Source organism: Eurosta solidaginis, chromosome 1, assembly GCF_040869045.1.
Source record: "Eurosta solidaginis isolate ZX-2024a chromosome 1, ASM4086904v1, whole genome shotgun sequence".
Lineage (NCBI taxonomy): Eukaryota > Metazoa > Arthropoda > Insecta > Diptera > Tephritidae > Eurosta > Eurosta solidaginis.
In genome coordinates this window covers 207,921,915-207,942,786 of record NC_090319.1, presented here as the reverse complement: position 1 = coordinate 207,942,786, position 20,872 = coordinate 207,921,915, and the positions used below count along the sequence as shown (strand labels likewise).

At 39.1% G+C, this 20,872-nt stretch overlaps 1 protein-coding gene across 3 annotated transcripts in view; it reads right to left on the bottom strand.

Annotated features, from left to right (window-relative positions):
* LOC137236999 (U3 small nucleolar ribonucleoprotein protein IMP4) overlaps positions 1–20,872 on the bottom strand; it is a 194,142-nt gene that overhangs the window by 172,381 nt on the left and 889 nt on the right. The window lies entirely within an intron of this gene.

Here is a 20,872-nt window from a genome sequence, read left to right as displayed (position 1 = left end):
CGCCGTATCTGCACCTGATGAAACATCTCTACGACATCTGCGCAAACCCCAACTAATCTCTGCCTGAATTTCATTAATATGGTCGCTAGCGGCTGACCCAAGTCCGGCCCGCTTAGCAGAACTGAATTAAGTGAAACGCCATTAACTTCTGCTGCAGCGTCAAATACCACTCGTAGCTTTTCCGGCTTGTTAACGTTGCGCACTCCGAAATTTGGCAAGTACCACGTCCTTTTACCACGCTGCTGTGCTTCCGCTTCGTTCAGACGCCTTACGTAACCTTTTCGAATGTATTCACCCATGATATGCGTATACCGCTCTCGGAGGCCAGGGTCTTTAGAAAACTTTCGCTCCAGTGCCATTAATCTCCTTTCTGCCATGCCTCTACTATCAGGGAGTTCCACCTGATCGTTCTTCCACAGGAGTCCCGTTTCGTATCGTTGCCCCTTTCGAACTGTCGTTGTGTTAAGTAAATGTTTGGCTTTCTCATCCGCTGCGCTCTCCACATGCGCATGTGCACCACTGGCTTCCCTCGCATCGTTCACTATGAAATTTTCAACCAATTGCTCGAGCTTCGACTCACCGCTCTTATGCACAAACAGGGAATGGTAACTTCCAGACGGTTGATGCACATGACTTGGTCCGTAAAGTACCCATCCAAGCTTTGTCAACACAACCGTTGGTCCGCGCCTTCCGTCAGCTATTACACGTTTCGCCACGCCCAAGTGCGCATTATCTAGACCGATTAATAATTTTGGTATCGCCGCGTCGTACTCAGCGATTGGCAGCTGCTTAGAGAACCGATGCTTCCACTGTAGTTCTGAATTGTTCAGCGTTTGCTTTGGCAACTGCAAGTCTTCGACGACCTTAACGTTTTTCATACAAAATCTCCTCGCGTTTGCATCGAGCCCTGATATTTGAATATTACTATTAAAAACCGTTTGAGTTACAGCATTGTTTCCGAACCATTGTAATGTCAACTTCTCTTTATTACCTATCAGAGCAAGCTGATTTGCTAATCTCCTATTCATTAACGACACTGCCGAACCCTCGTCAATAAAGGCATAACAAACTACCTCCCGCCCATTCGCATACAATTTGACGGGTAGAATTTTGAACAAAATATTTAAGTTTTCTTGTCTTGCGACCGCGTTAGTAAACACTGGTTGCCTTGTTGTGTCTTGACTCTGAACTGCACCAGCGATTCGTTGTTCATCTGAATGCAGCAGCACGTGCACTTTCTTCGCGCAGTTTGGTGCAGAACATTGGTGCTCTTTTCCACACTTGTTGCTTCTGTGCCCACGCGTTAGACAATTAAAACACAACCTTCTCTTTCGCACAACCTTCCATCTCGATTCGACGTCCATTGTCTTAAACTGACTGCATTCTTCTATGTGATGTGCCTCTGTACACAATTCGCAGCTGACCGCTTGCTTCTCGTTTGTACCAACGTGAAAGAATTTCATCCGCCCTTCATTACTCCTTTGGACCGGTCGCGTTTCCTGGGTTGAATTGAGGCAGGTGATGTTCACCACGCGCGCCAGCTCCTGTATCCACTCACTGAAATGGCAGATTGTCGCTCTGGGTGTAATGTTTATGGCATGGCGAGCCCACTCTAATCTTCGCGATGTTGGCAGCTTAAACAGCAACTCTTCCATAAGGGTAGGATTGGCTAGGTGGTGTTCACAACCAGCAGCTTGGAGAAACGTCGTTAAATTTTGCACAGTTGTAGCAAACGGCACCAGCATTTCCAAACGATTTTCCGGTATTGGCGCACAACTTCGAACGCGCGCAATCTGACTCTTGACTAGTTGCTCTGGTCTACCAAAACGCTCACCTAACACATCGATAACTCTTGGTACATTGTTGCTATGAATGAGCGGACATTCAACTACTTCGCGCGCCTTTCCTTTAATGGCCTTCTGAAGTCTTATCATATTTTGCCGCTCATTATACCCGTACTCCTGAGTCGTCATAATGAACGATTCGCGAAACATTGGCCAGTCCTCAGGTTTTCCGTCAAATTCTGGCAAATCATATAATTTTTTTACGGCACCTTGACCGGAGGAACTACCCAAAACGCGATTCAAGCTGGCCAACGTTTCTGCAATCGACTCATTTTCCCTTATTATGTCATTTCCCCCAGTTGATGAGTTGCCTTCACCCAAACGCAAACCAATCGTCGCATTATTTGACATACTCGCAAGCTGCGCCACTGTGTTTTGTAATTCAGCCATTTGCTTTACCATAGCGCTAATTTGTAACTCAAGTGGTGATTGTTGTTGTTGTTCAATTACATTTTGTTCTTGAACAGTGGTATTTAGATCGTCACTACCACCATCGTCATCTACATGACCGCTATTTGACCCTGAACGCGTTAGTGGCATGTTATACCGATACCCTTGCGCTTGGTTGTTGCAAATAAAATTTTCCGACCACCGTTATCCCTAACCGCACCGACTTACCCACTAACTACGCTAACCAAATTCAGGTACTCACCCCTTCTTCTCCAATGTTTCACAATGTCCTTGTCCAGCTATTGGCTGTGTTCTTGCATGCTGCACGTTCAAATTACTCAAAAACTCCAAATTTGTCCCATTTGGTTATGTATATATAAAATTGTCGGTGGCCAATGAAAAAATTGGCACATGGAAACGTTGTCAAATGCAATAAAATGGCGCACGAAAAAGTATGCAAATGAATTTAGGTTCAGCAAAACGAAATAAAAGATGTTGCGGCCGGGGTAGGCTTGAAATTAACAGGCTTTTGAACTTGTATTATTGAGCTAATATGCTCTGAATATGCTCTGTTTTATTTCCTAAATAATTATAATGTTACAACATATGTATAAAATACAAGTACTGAAAATAAACTTACGTTTTGGTTTTTCGCCTCCCGTCTAGCTCGCCGCTCAAATTCGTTTTAATCGGTTGCAATGACAATGCAAAACTTTGACAAGGCGAAGGGAGTTGCCAGATGGGCCAAATTTATAAGTTTGTTTCCATTAGTACAAAGTGTAGAGAACAGGGTAATACAAATATGAAAACAGGTAATACTAACATAAAGAACAGAATAATGCAAACATAAGTAACGACTAAACTACTTTAACGATTCTCGCCAACACCTTGCATAAGATAATCTACACGAAGGAGCCTTATTACCTATATCGAAGGCTTCAATTTCTTCATTCTACGAGGACAATTGTTCTTGCACATGTTAAGCACCGTATGCTAATTTCTGAACGCCAATTCTTCGTTACTTCGATCCGTCATTGGAACTCCCTTCCAGCCAGAATAAGACAAATAAGTAATGCACTGCATTTCAAAAAAGAATTAATCTTGTTCTTTAATTGACTCACCTCTCCTTCTTCAACTGACTCTCTTTACTGATCTTCTATCCGTTTTTCTTGCCACCTCCTATTTCCTCAAAGGATAGAACCTAATATTATTACTGTACTACCTACCCTTGCAATGTCCCCTCTATTCTTATTTCTGTTCTGTGTCCCTAGGCTAAGCTCTTTAAAATTTATTGTAACCATTAAGTCTTATTTTACAAATTATCTATTGTTTATCTAAGTTATTGAAACATTTTTTGAATTTTCGCCATTGTTCTGACTAGCACTATAAAATAATTTTGTCAAATTGTTGTGTTAGGAAAAATTTAATAAAATACAAATACAAATAAATAAAATAAAAATACAAATTGTTATAAAGGAGCAGTCGGGGTTTAGATCAAAACACTCGTGTGAAACTGCACTTAACCTGGTAATCGCAGAATGGAAAGAAAGTAGAACGAAGAAACAATTTACAATTTCAGTTTTCCTAGACCTAAAAAGAGCTTTCGAAACAGTAGACAGAGATATTCTTATAAGAAAACTGTATAAAATTGGCATTAGAAACATAGCGCTTAACTGGTTCAAAAGTTACCTTAGTGGAAGAAAGCAGAAAACTGTAATAAGAAATAAGATTTCCCCCGAAGTGGACATTGAAATAGGATTGCCACAGGGATCGGTGCTTGCAGCAATTCTTTTTATAGTTTACATAAATGATATTAAAAACTGTATCAAATACTGCAAAATAAGATTATTCCCTGATGATGCACTTTTGACTATAAGAGGTAACACAATTGATGAGGCAGCCTCAAAAATACAATCGGACCTACAGGCAATATATAAGTGGTTGTGCCAAAATATGCTTAAAATAAACATAGAAAAGACAAAATGGATGATAATGGGGTGTGTCGCTAAAAATAGCAAATACCCCTATAGAAAGAGTAACCCGAATAAAATACTTGGGAATAATTATAGATGACAAATTAAAATTTGATGAACATCTAAAATACATCGAAGGGAAAATTTCCAAAAAAAAATAGGGTTCATGTTTCGATCATGCAGGCATATTAGTATGCAATACAAAATACTGGTCTATAGATCCATTATCGAGCAGCATTTTATTTACTGTCCTACAATCCTATTCGCATTAGCTGATTCGCAAAAATCCAGGCTACAAATTAAGCAAAACAAAATTATGCGTTTCATATTAAGAAAACGGTATGATACCCCAATTAAAGATTTACTAGACAGCTTAAACTGGCTTAGTGTAAAACAGAACATCACTTACTACACATTGAAGTTTATACACAACATAAAGTTGGGAAACCTGCCGTATTACCTAAGTGAACGTGTCAGACTAAACAGAGAGGTCCATAGCTATCAAACAAGGCACAATAACTTCCAACAAGACACTTCGCTTCCCAAGGCAGTCGGTTCTATGTACCGGAGCGACTCGGGATTTTTCCCGACCAAGGACTGTCATTTCAGTGTGACCCCATTTAATTTGTTTCGTCCCTCCCACAAATTGTCATCCTCCCAGCAGCTCCTTGCAGCAGGACTGCTACATATTCTCTTACTCCGGGAAGGTATCGAACCCAATCCGGGTCCGTCTCCTGACCCCGGTCCTGAGAAATGGTTTTGCTGCATTTGCCAGAAAAGAATATTTTTAGGACGGTCATACTCTGTTCAGTGTGTCTCGTGCAAGGGATGGTTGCATCGGACAGGTTGTTCTGGGCTTGATCCCAAAACCCGACGTCCACGTAACTTTTATAAATCTTTTGTGGCTCCTTGCTGCTCACGCCCAAGGGCGTCCCGTAGTCTACACCTAAGCGCCCCTGCACTACCTTCCAGCAGCCTCGCTGCTCAGCAAGCCACAACAAGTACCCGCTGCTGCTCGCGCCCCACGGCGCCAACAACTCAAACAGCTGATACCACTCATAACTACTACCTTCGTAGTAGAGCTGGTAGCAATGCTGAGCCTCAGCCCATGCCCCCGTCTTCTTCTCCCCCCTCTTTTCTGGCAGCAATCGTGCAGGTCAGGGAAACAGGCTCTTAGTCCCTACCTCCGTTTGCACCGTCTGCCAGCACAGAATATATAGGTTTGCGACATCCGCTCAATGCAGCTCCTGCCTTGGGTGGTGCCACTTTCCTAGATGTTCTGGTCTCCGCGACGGCAACCCCTCGACGGGTTTCATCGCGCCATGTTGCCAGGTCGCAAACCCAAATCATCCGGGTACCCCAATGCTTGCCCAAGGGCGCCCAGTCGCAAGGCCACAACAGCAATTGCGTCCTGGCCTTCCACAACCTATGCGTAGTCACCCATCACTTACCCCTAGAGTGGCGGCGTCACCCCTCATGCACTTCAGAATTCTGCAGTTAAACTGTAATGAACTAACTGGGAAGATTACGGACATAGTCGATTTCATGAAGCGGCACAACATCCGCATTGCTGCGATTCAAGAGACTAAACTCACAGCAAGATCTGCATTGCAGACCTGCTCTGGGTATAATATCCACAGGAAGAACCGCGAGAGCGGAAATGGAGGCGGCCTCGCGTTTATTATAAACTTTGGTCCACCGTAAAGTCCCTATCGAATCCGACTAAGCACAAAGACAAAGTTTCCATCGCCTTTGGCGATAAGGTGCTGTCGGATGCGGAAAAATGCGCGAGCGCTTTCTGCCGACAATATATAATGCATCCTACGGTCGACAAAGATAGACGGAGAGCCAATAGACACGCACATAAACACAAATTCAGCGCGTCACCAATCACCATCACCGCTAGAGAGGTTGAGGACGCCATTGGTCGCGCTAAACCATCCAAAGCAGTGGGCCCAGACGGCATAGCCATGCCGATGCTTAAAAACCTAGGGAAAGAGGGTTTCAAATATTTAGCGCATGTCTTCAAACTGTCTCTCTCCACCTTTGCCATACCCGAGAAATGGAAAATGGTCAAGGTGGTCCCGCTACTAAAGCCTGGGAAACCAGCTAATGTAGGTGAGTCATATCGTCCGATATCTCTCCTATCGCCAGTGGCAAAGACGCTTGAAGCCATTTTGCTCCCTAATTTCCAAGCACATTTGCAGCTAGCCCCTCATCAGCATGGCTTCAGAAAACTCTATAGCACTACCTCCGCGCTAAATGTCATTAGCACCCAGATAAATTGCGGTTTGAATCAATACCCCCACTATAGAACAGTACTCGTAGCGCTAGACCTATCAAAAGCCTTTGATACGGTCAACCATGGCTCATTACTGCAAGACCTGGAAGGGTCTACCCTTCCCCCATGTCTTAAAAGGTGGACCGCAAATTATCTGGGTGGTCGGCAGGCATCGGTGCAATTCAGAAACGAAACATCAAAACCAAGGAGAATTAAACAAGGGGTGCCACAGGGTGGTGTCCTATCCCCACTTTTGTTTAATTTCTACATATCTAAGCTACCTTCACCACCGGAAGGAGTCACAATCGTTTCCTACGCCGATGACTGCACAATAATGGCCACAGGCCCAGGCCAAGAGATCGATGAGCTATGCAATAAAATAAACGGCTATCTCCCTGATCTCTCCAGTTTTTTCGCCTCGCGAAACCTGGCATTGTCACCGACTAAATCTTCCGCGACCTTATTTACAACATGGACGCCCCAAATGTCGACCATATTGAACATCCACGTCGTCGGCACTGCGCTACCGACTGTCCTACACCCCAAAATCTTGGGTGTGACGTTTGATCAGGATCTACATTTTGGTGCGCACGCAACCGCAATTGTTCCGAGAATTCAGAGCCGTAATAAAATCCTCAAATACCTTGCTGGCAGTACCTGGGGAAAAGATAAAGAAACTCTCATGACCACATACAAAGCAATTAGCCAGCCGATTACGTGCTACGCGTCACCCATATGGTCGCCAAGCCTAAAAACTACCCACTGGAAGAAACTACAGGCCTGCCAAAATACTGCTCTCAGAATCGCCACGGGCTGTCTTCTTATGTCCCCAGAACACCATCTGCATAATGAGGCGAGAATACTCCCCATCAGGGAGAGAAATGAGATGCTGACCAAACAGTTTCTGTTGAATACCCAGAAACCTGGGCATCCCAACAGACATCTGATTGACGAACCAGCACCGCCTAGGGGCCTAAGGAGTCATCTCCGTAAGCATTTTGAGGAAATACGGCACCTGAGAACCCAGCCGTATGAAGCGAACAAACACAAGCAGGTCCTTGGTGAACTACATAGACAGGCGTCGGACCTTTGTCGGGAATTGCCCGGTGAATCCAGTACTTGAAGAAAAATATCCAGAACTCGCGGAAGAGGAACGCATACTCCCCAGGGAAACGCGTGTCACTATTGCTCAACTTCGTTCTGGATACTGTAACAGGTTAAACTCTTACCTATCCAGAATCAACCTCGACATACAAAATGTATGCCCTGCTTGCAATGTGTCCCAACATGACACCAACCATCTCTTTAATTGTAATGTGGAACCAACGCCTCTAACACCCCTTTCCTTATGGTCCACCCCTGTTGAAACGGCAAGTTTCCTTGGACTCCCGTTAGAGGATATTGATGACAATTTGTGATCGGTCGCGGCTATTAGGTGGGGCGAGCATTGTTACAATAACAACAACAACACAATAACAACTTTTACTTGCCGGTAGTGAGATCCGAATTCGATAAAAAAAAAAGTATATACTACGGGAATTAGAGAAAATAATGATCTGCCAATTGATATTAAAAACTGTAATAATACCAAAAAATTCAGAAAGTTATTATACAGCTACGGTAAAGCGCTACCTGTAAGGTAGTTAAATTTTTTTAGTAAATAATTTTATAGATTATTATATAGTTGAAGTCAAAGAAATTCAATGAATTGAAACAAATATGTAAACATTAAAAATACTTTGTACCTTATTAAATTATATAGATCTTCAAGATCGTAAATAAATAAATAAATTAAATTAAATTGTAGCCGCACGGGACGATTTTTTTAAGAGAACAATGAAAGACTCACAAACACATAGAGATTGGGTTGCCGACTTTAGGGGAATTGCGCACGAATGTCATTTCGTGTGCTCTACAGCAGGGTGTTCATCAAATTTTGTCGATGATATGATACGCGATCAAATAATTGTTCACACACCTTATGATTCCGTTCGTGTCGCAGCGCTTCAAAAATTGCAACCAACACTTGAAGATGTGCTAGTAATTGCTGAGACGTATGAAACAACAACAAAGACGGTCGCGACGATAAAAGCAAATTGCGAAAAAGAAATAAACTTGGTGCAAACACGAAAATAACAAAGTAAGCAAAAAACTAGCGAATTGCCAAACACAACCAACCTAAAATCTTGTTCGGGGTGCGGAAACTCTCATTCGCGAGACACAGCCATTTGTCACAACTGTGAAAAAAGGGACACATAGCCGCTGTCTGCATGAAAAGCAAAAATAAAAAGAGTTACGATGAAACGAAGTGTGCAAAACAAAAACAAAGCAGCGAGTATGCAAAGAAATAAAGTCAAAAATGCAAATACCGTAGACTGAATTGAGGAAGTGTATAGTTTAACCGGTGTGGTAAAATTTGAGTCAAACAAAAATATTATTGATGCCAAATTTTAAACGAAATAGTTCAATTCCAAATGGACTCCGGCGCAACAGTTTCAGTTATTAACTATGCTACTTACAACCAGCTAAAGAGGCCAAAGCTAAATAAGTGTACTCGTATATTACATGCGTTTGGTCAACAACCAATTCCAATTTTGGGCGAGTTGCACACTGTCGCAAACTGTGGAAATAAATCAGAGAAAGTTACCTTGATAGTGACCAGCATAGAGAAATGTAACAATTTGTTTGGCTTGGATTTATTCAGTCTTTGGATTTGAAATTCAACAAGTTGCGAATGTAGTAGTTGAATTAAAACCGCAAACCGAGGAACTAGCTAGAAAATATAAGGAGGTTTTTGAACCTGCTCTCGGGGCGATCAAAGATTTTAAAGCGAGTGTTGTACTTAAACCAAACGCTACACCCAAGTTTTTTAAATCGAGGCAAATACTATTTGCACAAATGGCTAAGTTCAAAGCTGAAGCAAATATACTTCCGGAGGCTGGTATTTGGAAACCTATAAAATTCAGTAATTGGGCATCGCCCATTATACTTGCGCAAAAGCCAGACGGGACAATACGCATTTGTGGTGACTTTAAGCAAGCGGTAAATGCACAAATCCACGTTGAGCAGTATCCACTACCAACGCGCGAAGCTCTTTTGCATACAATATGCCACGGTAAGCATTTTACTAAAATCGATTTAAAAGACGCATATTTACAAATGATGCTGGATGAACCTTCGAAACAGATGATGGGTGTAAACACGCCTCTTGGTCTGCCTCAATACCAACGTTTGCCATACGTTATAGCAAGTTCGCCAGCTATTTTTCAACGATATTTAGAACAACTTCTGACTGGCATAGAAGGATGCGGAAATTATTTAGATGACATTGTCATTACAGCACCCACCACCGAGCAGCATTTCAGCCGAGTTGAGCAAATATTAAAAATATTGCAAGAAAACGGAATACGATGTAAAAGAGAGAAATGTTCTTTCTTTCAAACCGAAATTGAGTATTTAGGTCGTCGGATAAGCGCTAAGGGGATCCTTCCGGACCACTCAGGGTTGCGAGCAGTTAAGGAACTGAAGCCTTCCGCTAACTTCATCAAATTAATTATTTATTAAATCAACTATATCAAATTAAGGGTGGTGATGTGTTATATATGTAAAATATTTCACGCAAATGTATTAATCTATTGTTGTATATGTATACATAAATAATGCTCCACTCCAAATACATTCACATAGCCATGTAAATTAACCACATGCTTATCCCCATACATATGTACGTAGTTTTAAGTCTTAACAAATTAAATAAAGTCAGTCTCTCATCTACTCTCAACCTTAACGCGTGTGACTTCACAAAACAAGTGCAGAATACATACATTTGTCAAAAAAAAAATAAAAAATTGGACTTTATAGAGATTTTTATGCTGATTCCAACTATAATTCTGCGTAGAACACCTTTCTGCACAGGCGGCCTTCGGCCGCGCTTATAAAAAATAGCCCTGGGCTACGCCATGCCAAGTCCGGGTGTGTGTTATAACCGCGGCTACCGCAACGGTGATGTCCTTCTGCATAGTACACCCTTCTGCGCAGCACCCCAAATAATATTAGACTACAATTATTAAAAGTGTTTTACAAAAACAAAATACATTAATAGTGTATGTTTGTTTGCATTTATGCCGACGTGCCACCACCTTATAATGTTCTACCAAGATAAAAAGATATTGTTGCGGAGCTGGAAACACTATTCACCACCGTCATTTGTTTAATTGCAACCATGGTTCAATTATGTACAGGTTGGCTCATCTCATCAGCTGATTTTATTTATGTCATTGCATGGTCGAAAGGATTTTATTTATTTATTTATCAGTCTACAAATTAAACAATTATACAGACCAAATATACCGACACTTAAATCTGAGATGTAATACATGATATAAACAACATAAGCAGTCATCAATTTTAAAGTAATATTTAAACAGTATTGAACCAAACGCTTGACAATTTCAATTAAAGACTTAGAAGTAAGCAAAAGATAAAATGTTGTAAATGTGTTAAAATGTACTCATGAAGGAGCTAGTAAATAATAATTTATGAAATTGACAATAAAGCAAATTAATAGTAGATAAAATATATAAATAAAAAAATAAATGTAAGGCGCGATAACCTCCGATCGAAGATCTAAGGCCGAGCTTCTCTTCCAATTTGCGTCGTGCTCCTCTTGATTTTTCCCTACAAATTGGCCGGACGGGACCTACATGTTTTATGCCGACTCCGAACGGCATCTGCAAGGCAGATGAGTTTTCACTGAGAGCTTTTCATGGCAGAAATACAATCGGAGCGCTTGCCAGACACTGCCGAGGGGCGACCCCGCTTAGAAAAATTTTCTTCTAATTGAAAAATCTTATTTCTAAAATTTTGATGTTGCTTTGCCCGGGAGTTGAACCCAGGGCATACGGTGTGATAGGCGGAGCACGCTACCATCACACCACGGTGGCCGCCATAAATAATAGATAAAATATATACAGAGTAGAATTTATACAGAATTTCATTACATACATATAAAAATAATGATCACTACGCAATTTTGCGTAACTGGTAACTGGTACTTCAAATTTGAAACAGATGGTTGAACAGTATATCACGGTTTAGCGTTCTTTGCTTCATTTCGAATTACAAATTTAATGTAGGTAAAAGGTATTTTTTAATACCAAGAAACGAGTCGCAGACGTCTAAATTTTTACAGTGTTTATTAAAATCAAGACATAAACAGTGAAGTGTCAAAAGAAGATGGCAAACTCAAAATGAAACCAACACATTGGCAACATTTTACTTACACATACAAAAACGTCTAAGTTTTATGTTTCCATTCCATACCATTCGCACCAACACCAATACACAGATTTTGACAATTTGAACAGTATACACAACGACAAACTCCAGAAGCAAATTTCGAAGAATACTATAAAATTTGGCATGAGATTAAATGAAGATTGGTTTGTGAACAATACGAACATCGAAGTACCGCAGGAGTCGCGTTGGTTATTGTCACTTGGCAACAAATTCGCCCTACCAGTGTCAAGAAAAACATTTTCACCCATTGAAATAATCGCCGATTTGGAACAATGCGTACAAAGTTTTGAGGACGAGAGGGAAAAAGATACTGTAAGGAGTGACATTGCGGCAAAAATCAATACTTTTCAACAAAAAATTAGAAACTGCACTAAGGACAAGTTTATACTGAAAACATCGACAGACACCAAAAGATTCCTTAACCAACACAGAAACGAGATCATAATAACAAATGCAGACAAAGGCAACAAGACAGTTATGATGTACAAAAATGAATACGAACTAAAAATGAAAGAGTTGCTAAACGACAAAAACACATACAAAACAATTTGGAATGATCCCACACAAAAACTGATGAGGAAGAATAACACAATTATAAATAATCTTTACAAACAAAGGAGACTCGATGCAAAACAAAAATTTCAGCTGACATCCGCGGCTGCTAATGCTCCAAGACTTTACGGACTTCCGAAAATTCACAAACCACACGCACCACTTAGACCGATTTGCTCATCTATTAATGTACCATGTTACAAATTATCAAAATTTTTAGAAAATATTATATCCGATGATCTTAATATAAAAAGTTCACTTCAACTTAAAGAAAAAATCAATAATTTCACAATTCAAGACGACGAAATTCTCATTTCATTCGACGTCGTATCTCTTTTTACGAATATACCCATACATTTAGCAATACGCACTATTATGCGAAAATGGGAAAAATTGGAGACACATACACAAATAGACAAAAAACAGTTCCAGACGATACTAGATTTCTGCCTACGTGACAACAATTATTTTTCATATAACAACACCATATACCAACAAATATACGGAATGCCAATGGGCAACCCGCTATCTCCAACCATTGCAAATATCGTTCTGGACAAAATATTGGACGACAGCCTCGCTGAATTAAAAAGCAAAGACATATATGTCAAATAAATGATTGTGGAGCGGCGAAAAACGGTAAAACGGTACGGTTGTGTTTATTTCTGCTCCTTGAATTTTGCATTTTAAAATGGTAAAACTATATTCAAATACTTTTTAAGAATAAATAATGTGTGAGACAGAGACTCAAAAAGCGGAAGCAGAAGTTGGTTTCAAGAATATTATACCAAATAAAGTTTGATTTTTTAAATTTAATATATATGCGAGAAAGTGACTCTAAATAAAGAAAGCAAAACGCATACACTTACAAAGTTTGATACATATATATACATATATTCATTCTGTATAAAAAATGGAGAGTAAATGCGACAAGTGCAAAAGTACAATACGTGGAGAAGTGTTAAAAATTCGTTGCGAAGGGGTATGTGGGAGATATTATCATTTAGCACCAAAATGCTCTGGCATAGACCAATACAGTGTTAATAAATTAGACGAATGTGAAATGCTTAGATTTATGTGTAATGATTGTGTGCAGTATGTGCATAACGTAGATGACATTCTAAAAGACATGCAGATGGTAGTGAGCAAAAATGGCAAACAACTATCTGAGTACAGGAATGAATTTGATAATGCTCTCAAGAAACATGAAAAAGAAATAAAGCAAGTTTTAAAAGCAGTGGAAGTTGCATTTAGCGACAGAATTAAGGCAATGCAAAAAGCGCAAGAATCATGCGAAAAGAGTGTTGTAGAAGTAAACAAAATACGGGAAATTGCTGAAGGCTTCAAGCGAAGCAGCGAGCAGGTCTGTGATGAGTTGAAAACAAACAAGGATGACAATAAGAAAATGATTGAAGAAATAAGTAAAGAGAATAAAAAAATGTGCAATGAAATAAAGAAAAATGTTAATAGTGTTGAAGCCAAAGTGTCATACGCAGCGATAACAAAAAATGATGGACAAAAAAAAGAAGTGTTACCAGACATTAGAAAGAATCATCCCCTAATTGTCAAGCCGAATAAAAAGCAAAATATAGAAATAACCAAAACTGACCTAAACTCGAAAGTTGATCCTAAAGGGCTGCAAATAACTAATATAGTAGCAAGGCAAAGCGGAGTTGTTATTGTTGAAAGCGAAAATGACCATGAGCGTGACAAAATAAAAAATGCCATTGAGAACAATCTGGGAAATAACTATGAGGTTAAGATTCCCAAAAAAGTGAAACCAGCAGTCATGGTGACTGGTATAAATTTTAAATATAGCGACGAGGAACTGGTGCAAAGAATTAAACGACAAAACATTTGTTTAAGTGAAACGGACATCAAAATTGTTAAGCAATATGAAGTGAAAAAGAACGCGAAAAACTATTATAATGCTGTGATAGAAATGAATGTTGAAGCGTTCACAAATGTACTAGCTGGAGAGAGGCTTAATGTAGGTTGGGAACGTTGCCGAATATATGATGCAGTGCAGGTATTGTGTTGTTTTAAATGCAAAGGCTTCAATCACAAAGCGGCTGACTGCAAGGAAAAGGAAGTATGCACAAAATGCTTGGGTGAGCATAAACATACACAATGCATAAAGGATGCAGTAAACAAGTGCATTAACTGCATACGAGCAAACAAGGAGCTGAATCTAGGACTTGACGAAAACCATGATACTCTGGATAGAACTTGTCCCGTATACCAACAAAAACTAGATGCAAGGAAAAGGAAAGTTGTTTATTAGCAACCAAAGAAAATCCTTACAGCAGCGCAAAAGTCAAAATATTATTTAAATCGAGATAGCAATATATACAACTTGGAATGCATTTATCTTAATATTAGTAGTATCATAGCTAATAAAATCGAGCTGGAACGTCTTATTGAAATAAGAAGACCAAGTATTGTGTTATGTACGGAAACGTGTACAACAGAACATATCTTGGATTCTGAACTTAGTATTCCGACATACAAATGCATTCGTTGCGACTCTCAAAGTAGGCACACTGGCGGTGTTGTCATGTATGTGAATGAAAATATACAATTTAGCATAGTTTGTAATAAAGCTATCAACATGAATGTGTGGTGCATTATTGTAAAAATAAACAAATGCGCGTTAAAATGGAAAATCGGTGTACTATATCACTCACCAAGTAGCAGTGACTCCACCTTTATTACTTATCTAAATGAAATCATCACTGAACATCTCAAGGAGGCGGATAATAATTTAATAATTGGAGATTTTAATATCAATGTAAATGTATCGTCAACATACTCAAACCAGCTAACAAGTTTATTTGCACAAATGGCAATGATACAAAGGATAAACTTCGACACAAGGATAACAGAGTACTCGTCTACAAGAATTGATTTGCTATTCAGTAACAATGATAAAGTTAAAGCAGTAAATATAGGTGAACATCGCATTTCTGACCATGAGACAATCCACTTCGAAGTGCCAACAACAAAGCTTTGTAAAATGAGAAGGTATGCTACTGTTACATGTTGGGAGTACTATAGTGCTGAAAATCTTTTAACTTTGCTACGAACATGCGATTTCAGCTTTATGTCAATTTCCGGAGTAGAAACTAAAACTAAAGCCCTAAACGAAGTTGTAACTGTGGCTATGCAAGCACTGACTTATATAAAGAGGACCCAAATACAGATAAGAAATAAGTGGTACGACCGAGAATTAACAAACCTGCATAAAAGAAAAATAGAATCTTATAAAACTGCTCGAAATACTGGATTTTGGGACGAATATAACGTCATTAAGAAAATATATAAAAGAACCATAATTTATAAAAAAAAGAAATACATGGAAGATAGAGTAAATCATAACAATGGCGATATGAAACGTATGTGGAAGTGTCTAAAAGACCTCGTCGAGCTTAATGATGTTAAAAAACATATCACTAAAATTGTAATTAACGGTGAATGCCTGGAAAATGAATATGATATAGCTAATGCCCTAAATAACTTTTTTATACAAAGTATTGTTGAAATTAATGATAGCATCGAAGAAATTGTAAATGGGGATGAAATAAGCGCAAATCATAGTAATCCATTTGAAACATTTAAATTTACTGACATTGTAGTGGACGATATTATTATTATCACAAAATCACTTAAAAACAAATATGGCGGCGACAAGCTTTTATCGGAGGGTGTCGTTAAAGATGCCATGACATATACTGCTAATTTCTACAAAGACATAATTAACGAATCCTTAAACAGCGGTATTGTACCTAGTTACTGGAAAATTTCAACAATAATACCTGTTGAAAAAGTAAAAAATACAATGAAACCTGAGGAACTACGTCCAATTAACACGTTACCTACAGATGAAAAAATTATGGAGACAGTGGTGAAGGATCAACTTGTGGCATACTTAGAGAAGCACAATGTGATTATCCCAGAACAATCGGGATTCAGGAAGAGCCATTCTTGTGAAACAGCGTTGAATATGGTAATTGCAGATTGGAAAGAAGACATGGCGGACAAAAAATTTACGGTGTCTGTCTTCTTGGATTTAAAACGGGCTTTTGAAACTGTCGATAGATCTGAGCTATTGGACGTTATGTTTAAAATTGGTATAAGAGGAAAGGCTTTGGAATGGTTCCGGAGTTATTTGGGTGACAGAAAACAGAGAACGATAATTGGAAAGGAGGTTTCATCAGTGGTGGATGTTAACATTGGTTTACCACAAGGCTCGGTCTTGGCGCCAATATTGTTTACATTGTATATCAATGATATCAAAAGATGCTTAAAATATTGTAAAATACGACTATTTGCGGATGATGCATTGCTTATCATAAGTGAAAAATATGCAGAATGTGCCATGCTGAAAGTACAAGAAGACCTGGACTCGCTATACAAATGGTTATGCCTTAGAAAACTGAAATTAAATGTCGAAAAAACTAAGTTCATGATATTTTGTAAAAACACCAATATCATAAGTAACAATAGTTTAAATAATATTACGCTGAAGGTAAAAAACATGGAAATCCAAAGAGTAGACAAAATTAAGTATTTAGGAGTTTTGATTGATGATAATCTAAATTTTGGAGAGCATGTAACTTATCTGGAAAGGAAAATTGCACAGAAAATAGGCTTCATGTATAGAACATGTAAACATATCAGTCAAAGTCATAAAATATTGGTATATCGTTCAATTATTGAACCACACTTTATTTATTGTCCTACTATTCTGCTATTAAGTAATGATATATATATTAAGAAACTTCAAATACAGCAAAACAAGGCAATGCGATTTATTTTAAAATGTCCTCCAAGAACGCCAAAAATTGTAATGCTCAATAGATTAAACTGGCTTAGTATTAAACAGTCAGTTAGTTATTTCACATTGAAATTTATACACCAACTTAGGTTAGGAATGTTACCGAATTACCTGAGTAGTAAAATACATTATAATCATGAAATCCACAATTATGGAACAAGAAATTGCAATAATATAAGACTGCCTAGAATAAGAACTGAGTTCGCCAAAAGGTCTCTTGAATATTTAGGGTATAAAATGTATAATGAGTTACCTTCTGATTTGAAAGACTGTGAAAATATTAGTAAGTTCAAAGAAAAATTGTTTTTATATTGTACGTCACTAAATGTGACATGAGTAGTTATGTTTAATTTCTTATTTTAACCTAAACTAGGTCTTAAAGACCGTAATAATAAATAAATAAATAAATAAATAAATAAATAAAATACATAACCAAATATGTAGATGACATATTCGCAATTGTTAAAGCTAAAGACGTGGAAGACATACTAACAGTATTTAATGCACAGCATACCAGGATACAATTTACTAAAGAATTAGAGCAGAACAACAAAATTGCCTTCCTAGACGTAGAAATACACCGAAAAAACCAAAACTTAACGTTCAACTGGTATGCAAAGTCGATGGCATCAGGAAGAATTATCAATTATCACTCCAATCATCCATGGAAGCAGAAAATTAACACAGCAACAAGTCTAATAAGGAAAATACATCTTCTAAGTGACGGTGATTTCATAGAAGAAAACAAGAAGAAAATAAAAAATATTCTCTTCAAAAATAGCTACCCGAATACTCTAATAGAAAAGCTTATAATTAATACGACACAAGAAATGGACCACCCTAATTCATCAAATGGACAAACAGAAGCAAACACAAACAAAACTTATATTGGAGTTACCTATATACCCGGACTAACAAGTAATCAATCGCTCAGGAGAATTATGAAAAAAGACAACATAACATTTGCTCACAAACCACACAATACACTTAATCGTTTCTTTACAAAAACAAAAGACAAAATAGACAAGGGACAACAATGCAATGTAGTGTATAAAATTCAATGCAACGGTAACAACAACAATACCTGCAATAAATGTTACATTGGCACAACGAAAAGAGCATTGAGAACGAGAATACACGAACATGAAATGGACGCAAAAAACAGAAAAACAAATACCGCGCTTTCTCAACACCTGACTGACAATGGCCATACAGCTGATTTTGGGAACGCAAAAATTTTAGATGTTGAGAGAAGATGCAAAAGGAGGATGACACTGGAAAGTCTCCGCATCCAACAACATATGACGAATGTCATGAATTTTAAAGAAGACATTGACAATACAAATAGCGCTTATACAGCAATAATAAAAAATGATAAGAACAAAAATGGAAAATAAGAAAAATGAATGTGTCGATTGTCCTGTGATATTATTGTGTTTGTACAACTAATCAAATTATTGTGAGTTATTGTTTTAATGTTGAATTTGTAATGTTTATTGAAAATAATGATTACTTTTGTATTTTCATGTTGTTTGTTTGAAAATAAATAGACTTCCTGATGATGACGCGGATGCGTCGAAATGCATAGAAGAGAAAAGTAAAAACTCTTGGGTTTTTTCTTTATACATATCGACCAAAACAGCTCCAACCCAGCAAACATTTTCATAAAGAATTTGGTCCAATCAACATATTGAACAGACATATTTTGTTGCTTTACAGATGAGCCAACCTGTATGTAGTTGAACCATGATTGCAACAACGAAAAAAGCGACAATACTACTGACGGGTTTTCCGCGAATAACTTTTAAACGAGATAAAAAATGTAGTTTCTGCTTTCGGATTCTGAATCTTGACGCAAATAGGCGTCTTTTGATACCGCTATCGAGAACAATAATCCGAAGGCGGAAAAGAAAAATTGTATCTCTGTCCGGAGATATTTGCAGTTGAAGTTGGCGATTTTAATGTGGTTGTTGTTGTGTTTATACCCACAGAAAAAATTGTACATAACCGTGGCGGTAGCCACGGTTATACCACACACCCGGACTTGGCATGGCGTAGCCCAGGGTTATTTTTGATTAGCGCGGCCGAAGGCCGCCAACTCAGAAAGGTGTTCTGCGCAAAAATACTATGGATCCCACCCCCGGTTACGGAGGGACCCGCGGGTCTTTTTTCGGTTTTTCGTTAATATCTTTTGAACGGGTAAAAAAAGTTAACTTCCGCTTTCGGATTCTTGATCTAGACGCGCCGTTTGATACCTCACTCGAAAATTTTGGCCCAAATTTGGGTGGGTACCGTAAACTGCACTATTTCCAAAAGCCTATATTTCAAAAAAAAAAAAAACTAAGAGGATTTCCTAGAGTTGCGGATGATAATTTTGTGATTTTTAGAACCCCCTCTACCCTACAAATCAGCAAAAGTTTGAAAATCGTGGCACCTTTTATAAAATGCAATCCATTTTTGGATGCGTATAAGCAGTGTCAAGCTGTCGTAAAGAATTACCCAAAAACAACCCCAAAGGTTGTTGTTGTTGTTGTAGCAATGCTCGTCCCACCTAATAGCCGCGACCGATCACAAATTGTTATCAATATCCTCTAACGGGAGTCCAAGGAAACTTGCCGTTTCAACAGGGGTGGACCATAAGGAAAGGGGTGTTAGAGGCGTTGGTTCCACATTACAATTAAAGAGATGGTTGGTGTCATGTGGGGACACATGGCAAGCGGGGCATACATTTTGTATGCCACAGGGTGGTGTCCTATCCCCACTTTTGTTTAATTTCTACATATCTAAGCTACCTTCACCACCGGAAGGAGTCACAGGCCACAGGCCCAGGCCCAAAGATCGATGCGCTATGCAATAAAATAAACGGCTACCTCCCTGATCTCTCCAGTTTTTTCGCCTCGCGAAACCTGGCATTATCACCGACTAAATCTTCCGCGACCTTATTTACAAGGACGCCCCAAATGTCGACCATTTTGAACATCCACGTGATGGCACTACGCTACCGACTGTCCTACACCACAAAATCTTGGGTGTGACGTTTGATCAGGATCTACATTTTGGTGAGCACGTAGCCGCAATTGTTCCGAGAATTCAGAGCCGTAACAAAATCCTCAAATCCCTCGCTGGCAGTACTTGGGGAAAAGATAAAGAAACGCTCATGACTACATACAAAGCAATTAGCCAGCCGATTACGTGCTACGCGTCACCCATATGGTAGCCAAGCCTAAAAATCACCCACTGGAAGAAACTACAGGCCTCTCAAAATACTGCTCTCATAATCGCCACGGGCTGTCTTCTTATGTCCTCAGAACACCATCTGCATAATGAGGCGAGAATACTCCCCATCAGGGAGAGAAATGAGATGCTGACCAAACAGTTCCTGTTGAATACCCAGATACCTGGGCATCCCAACATACATCTGATTGTTGAACCAGCACCGCCTAGGGACTTAAGGAGTCATCTCCGTAAGCATTTTGAGGAAATACGGCACCTGAGATCCCAGCCGTATGAAGTGAAAAAACACAAGCAGGTCCTTGGTGAACTCCATAAACAGCCGTCGGACCTTTATGCCGGGAATTGCCCGGTGAACCCAGTACTTAACGAAAATTATCCAAAACTTGCGGAAGAGGAACGCATACTCCACAGGGAAACGCGTGTCACTCTTGCTCAACTTCGTTCTGGATACTGTAACAGGTTA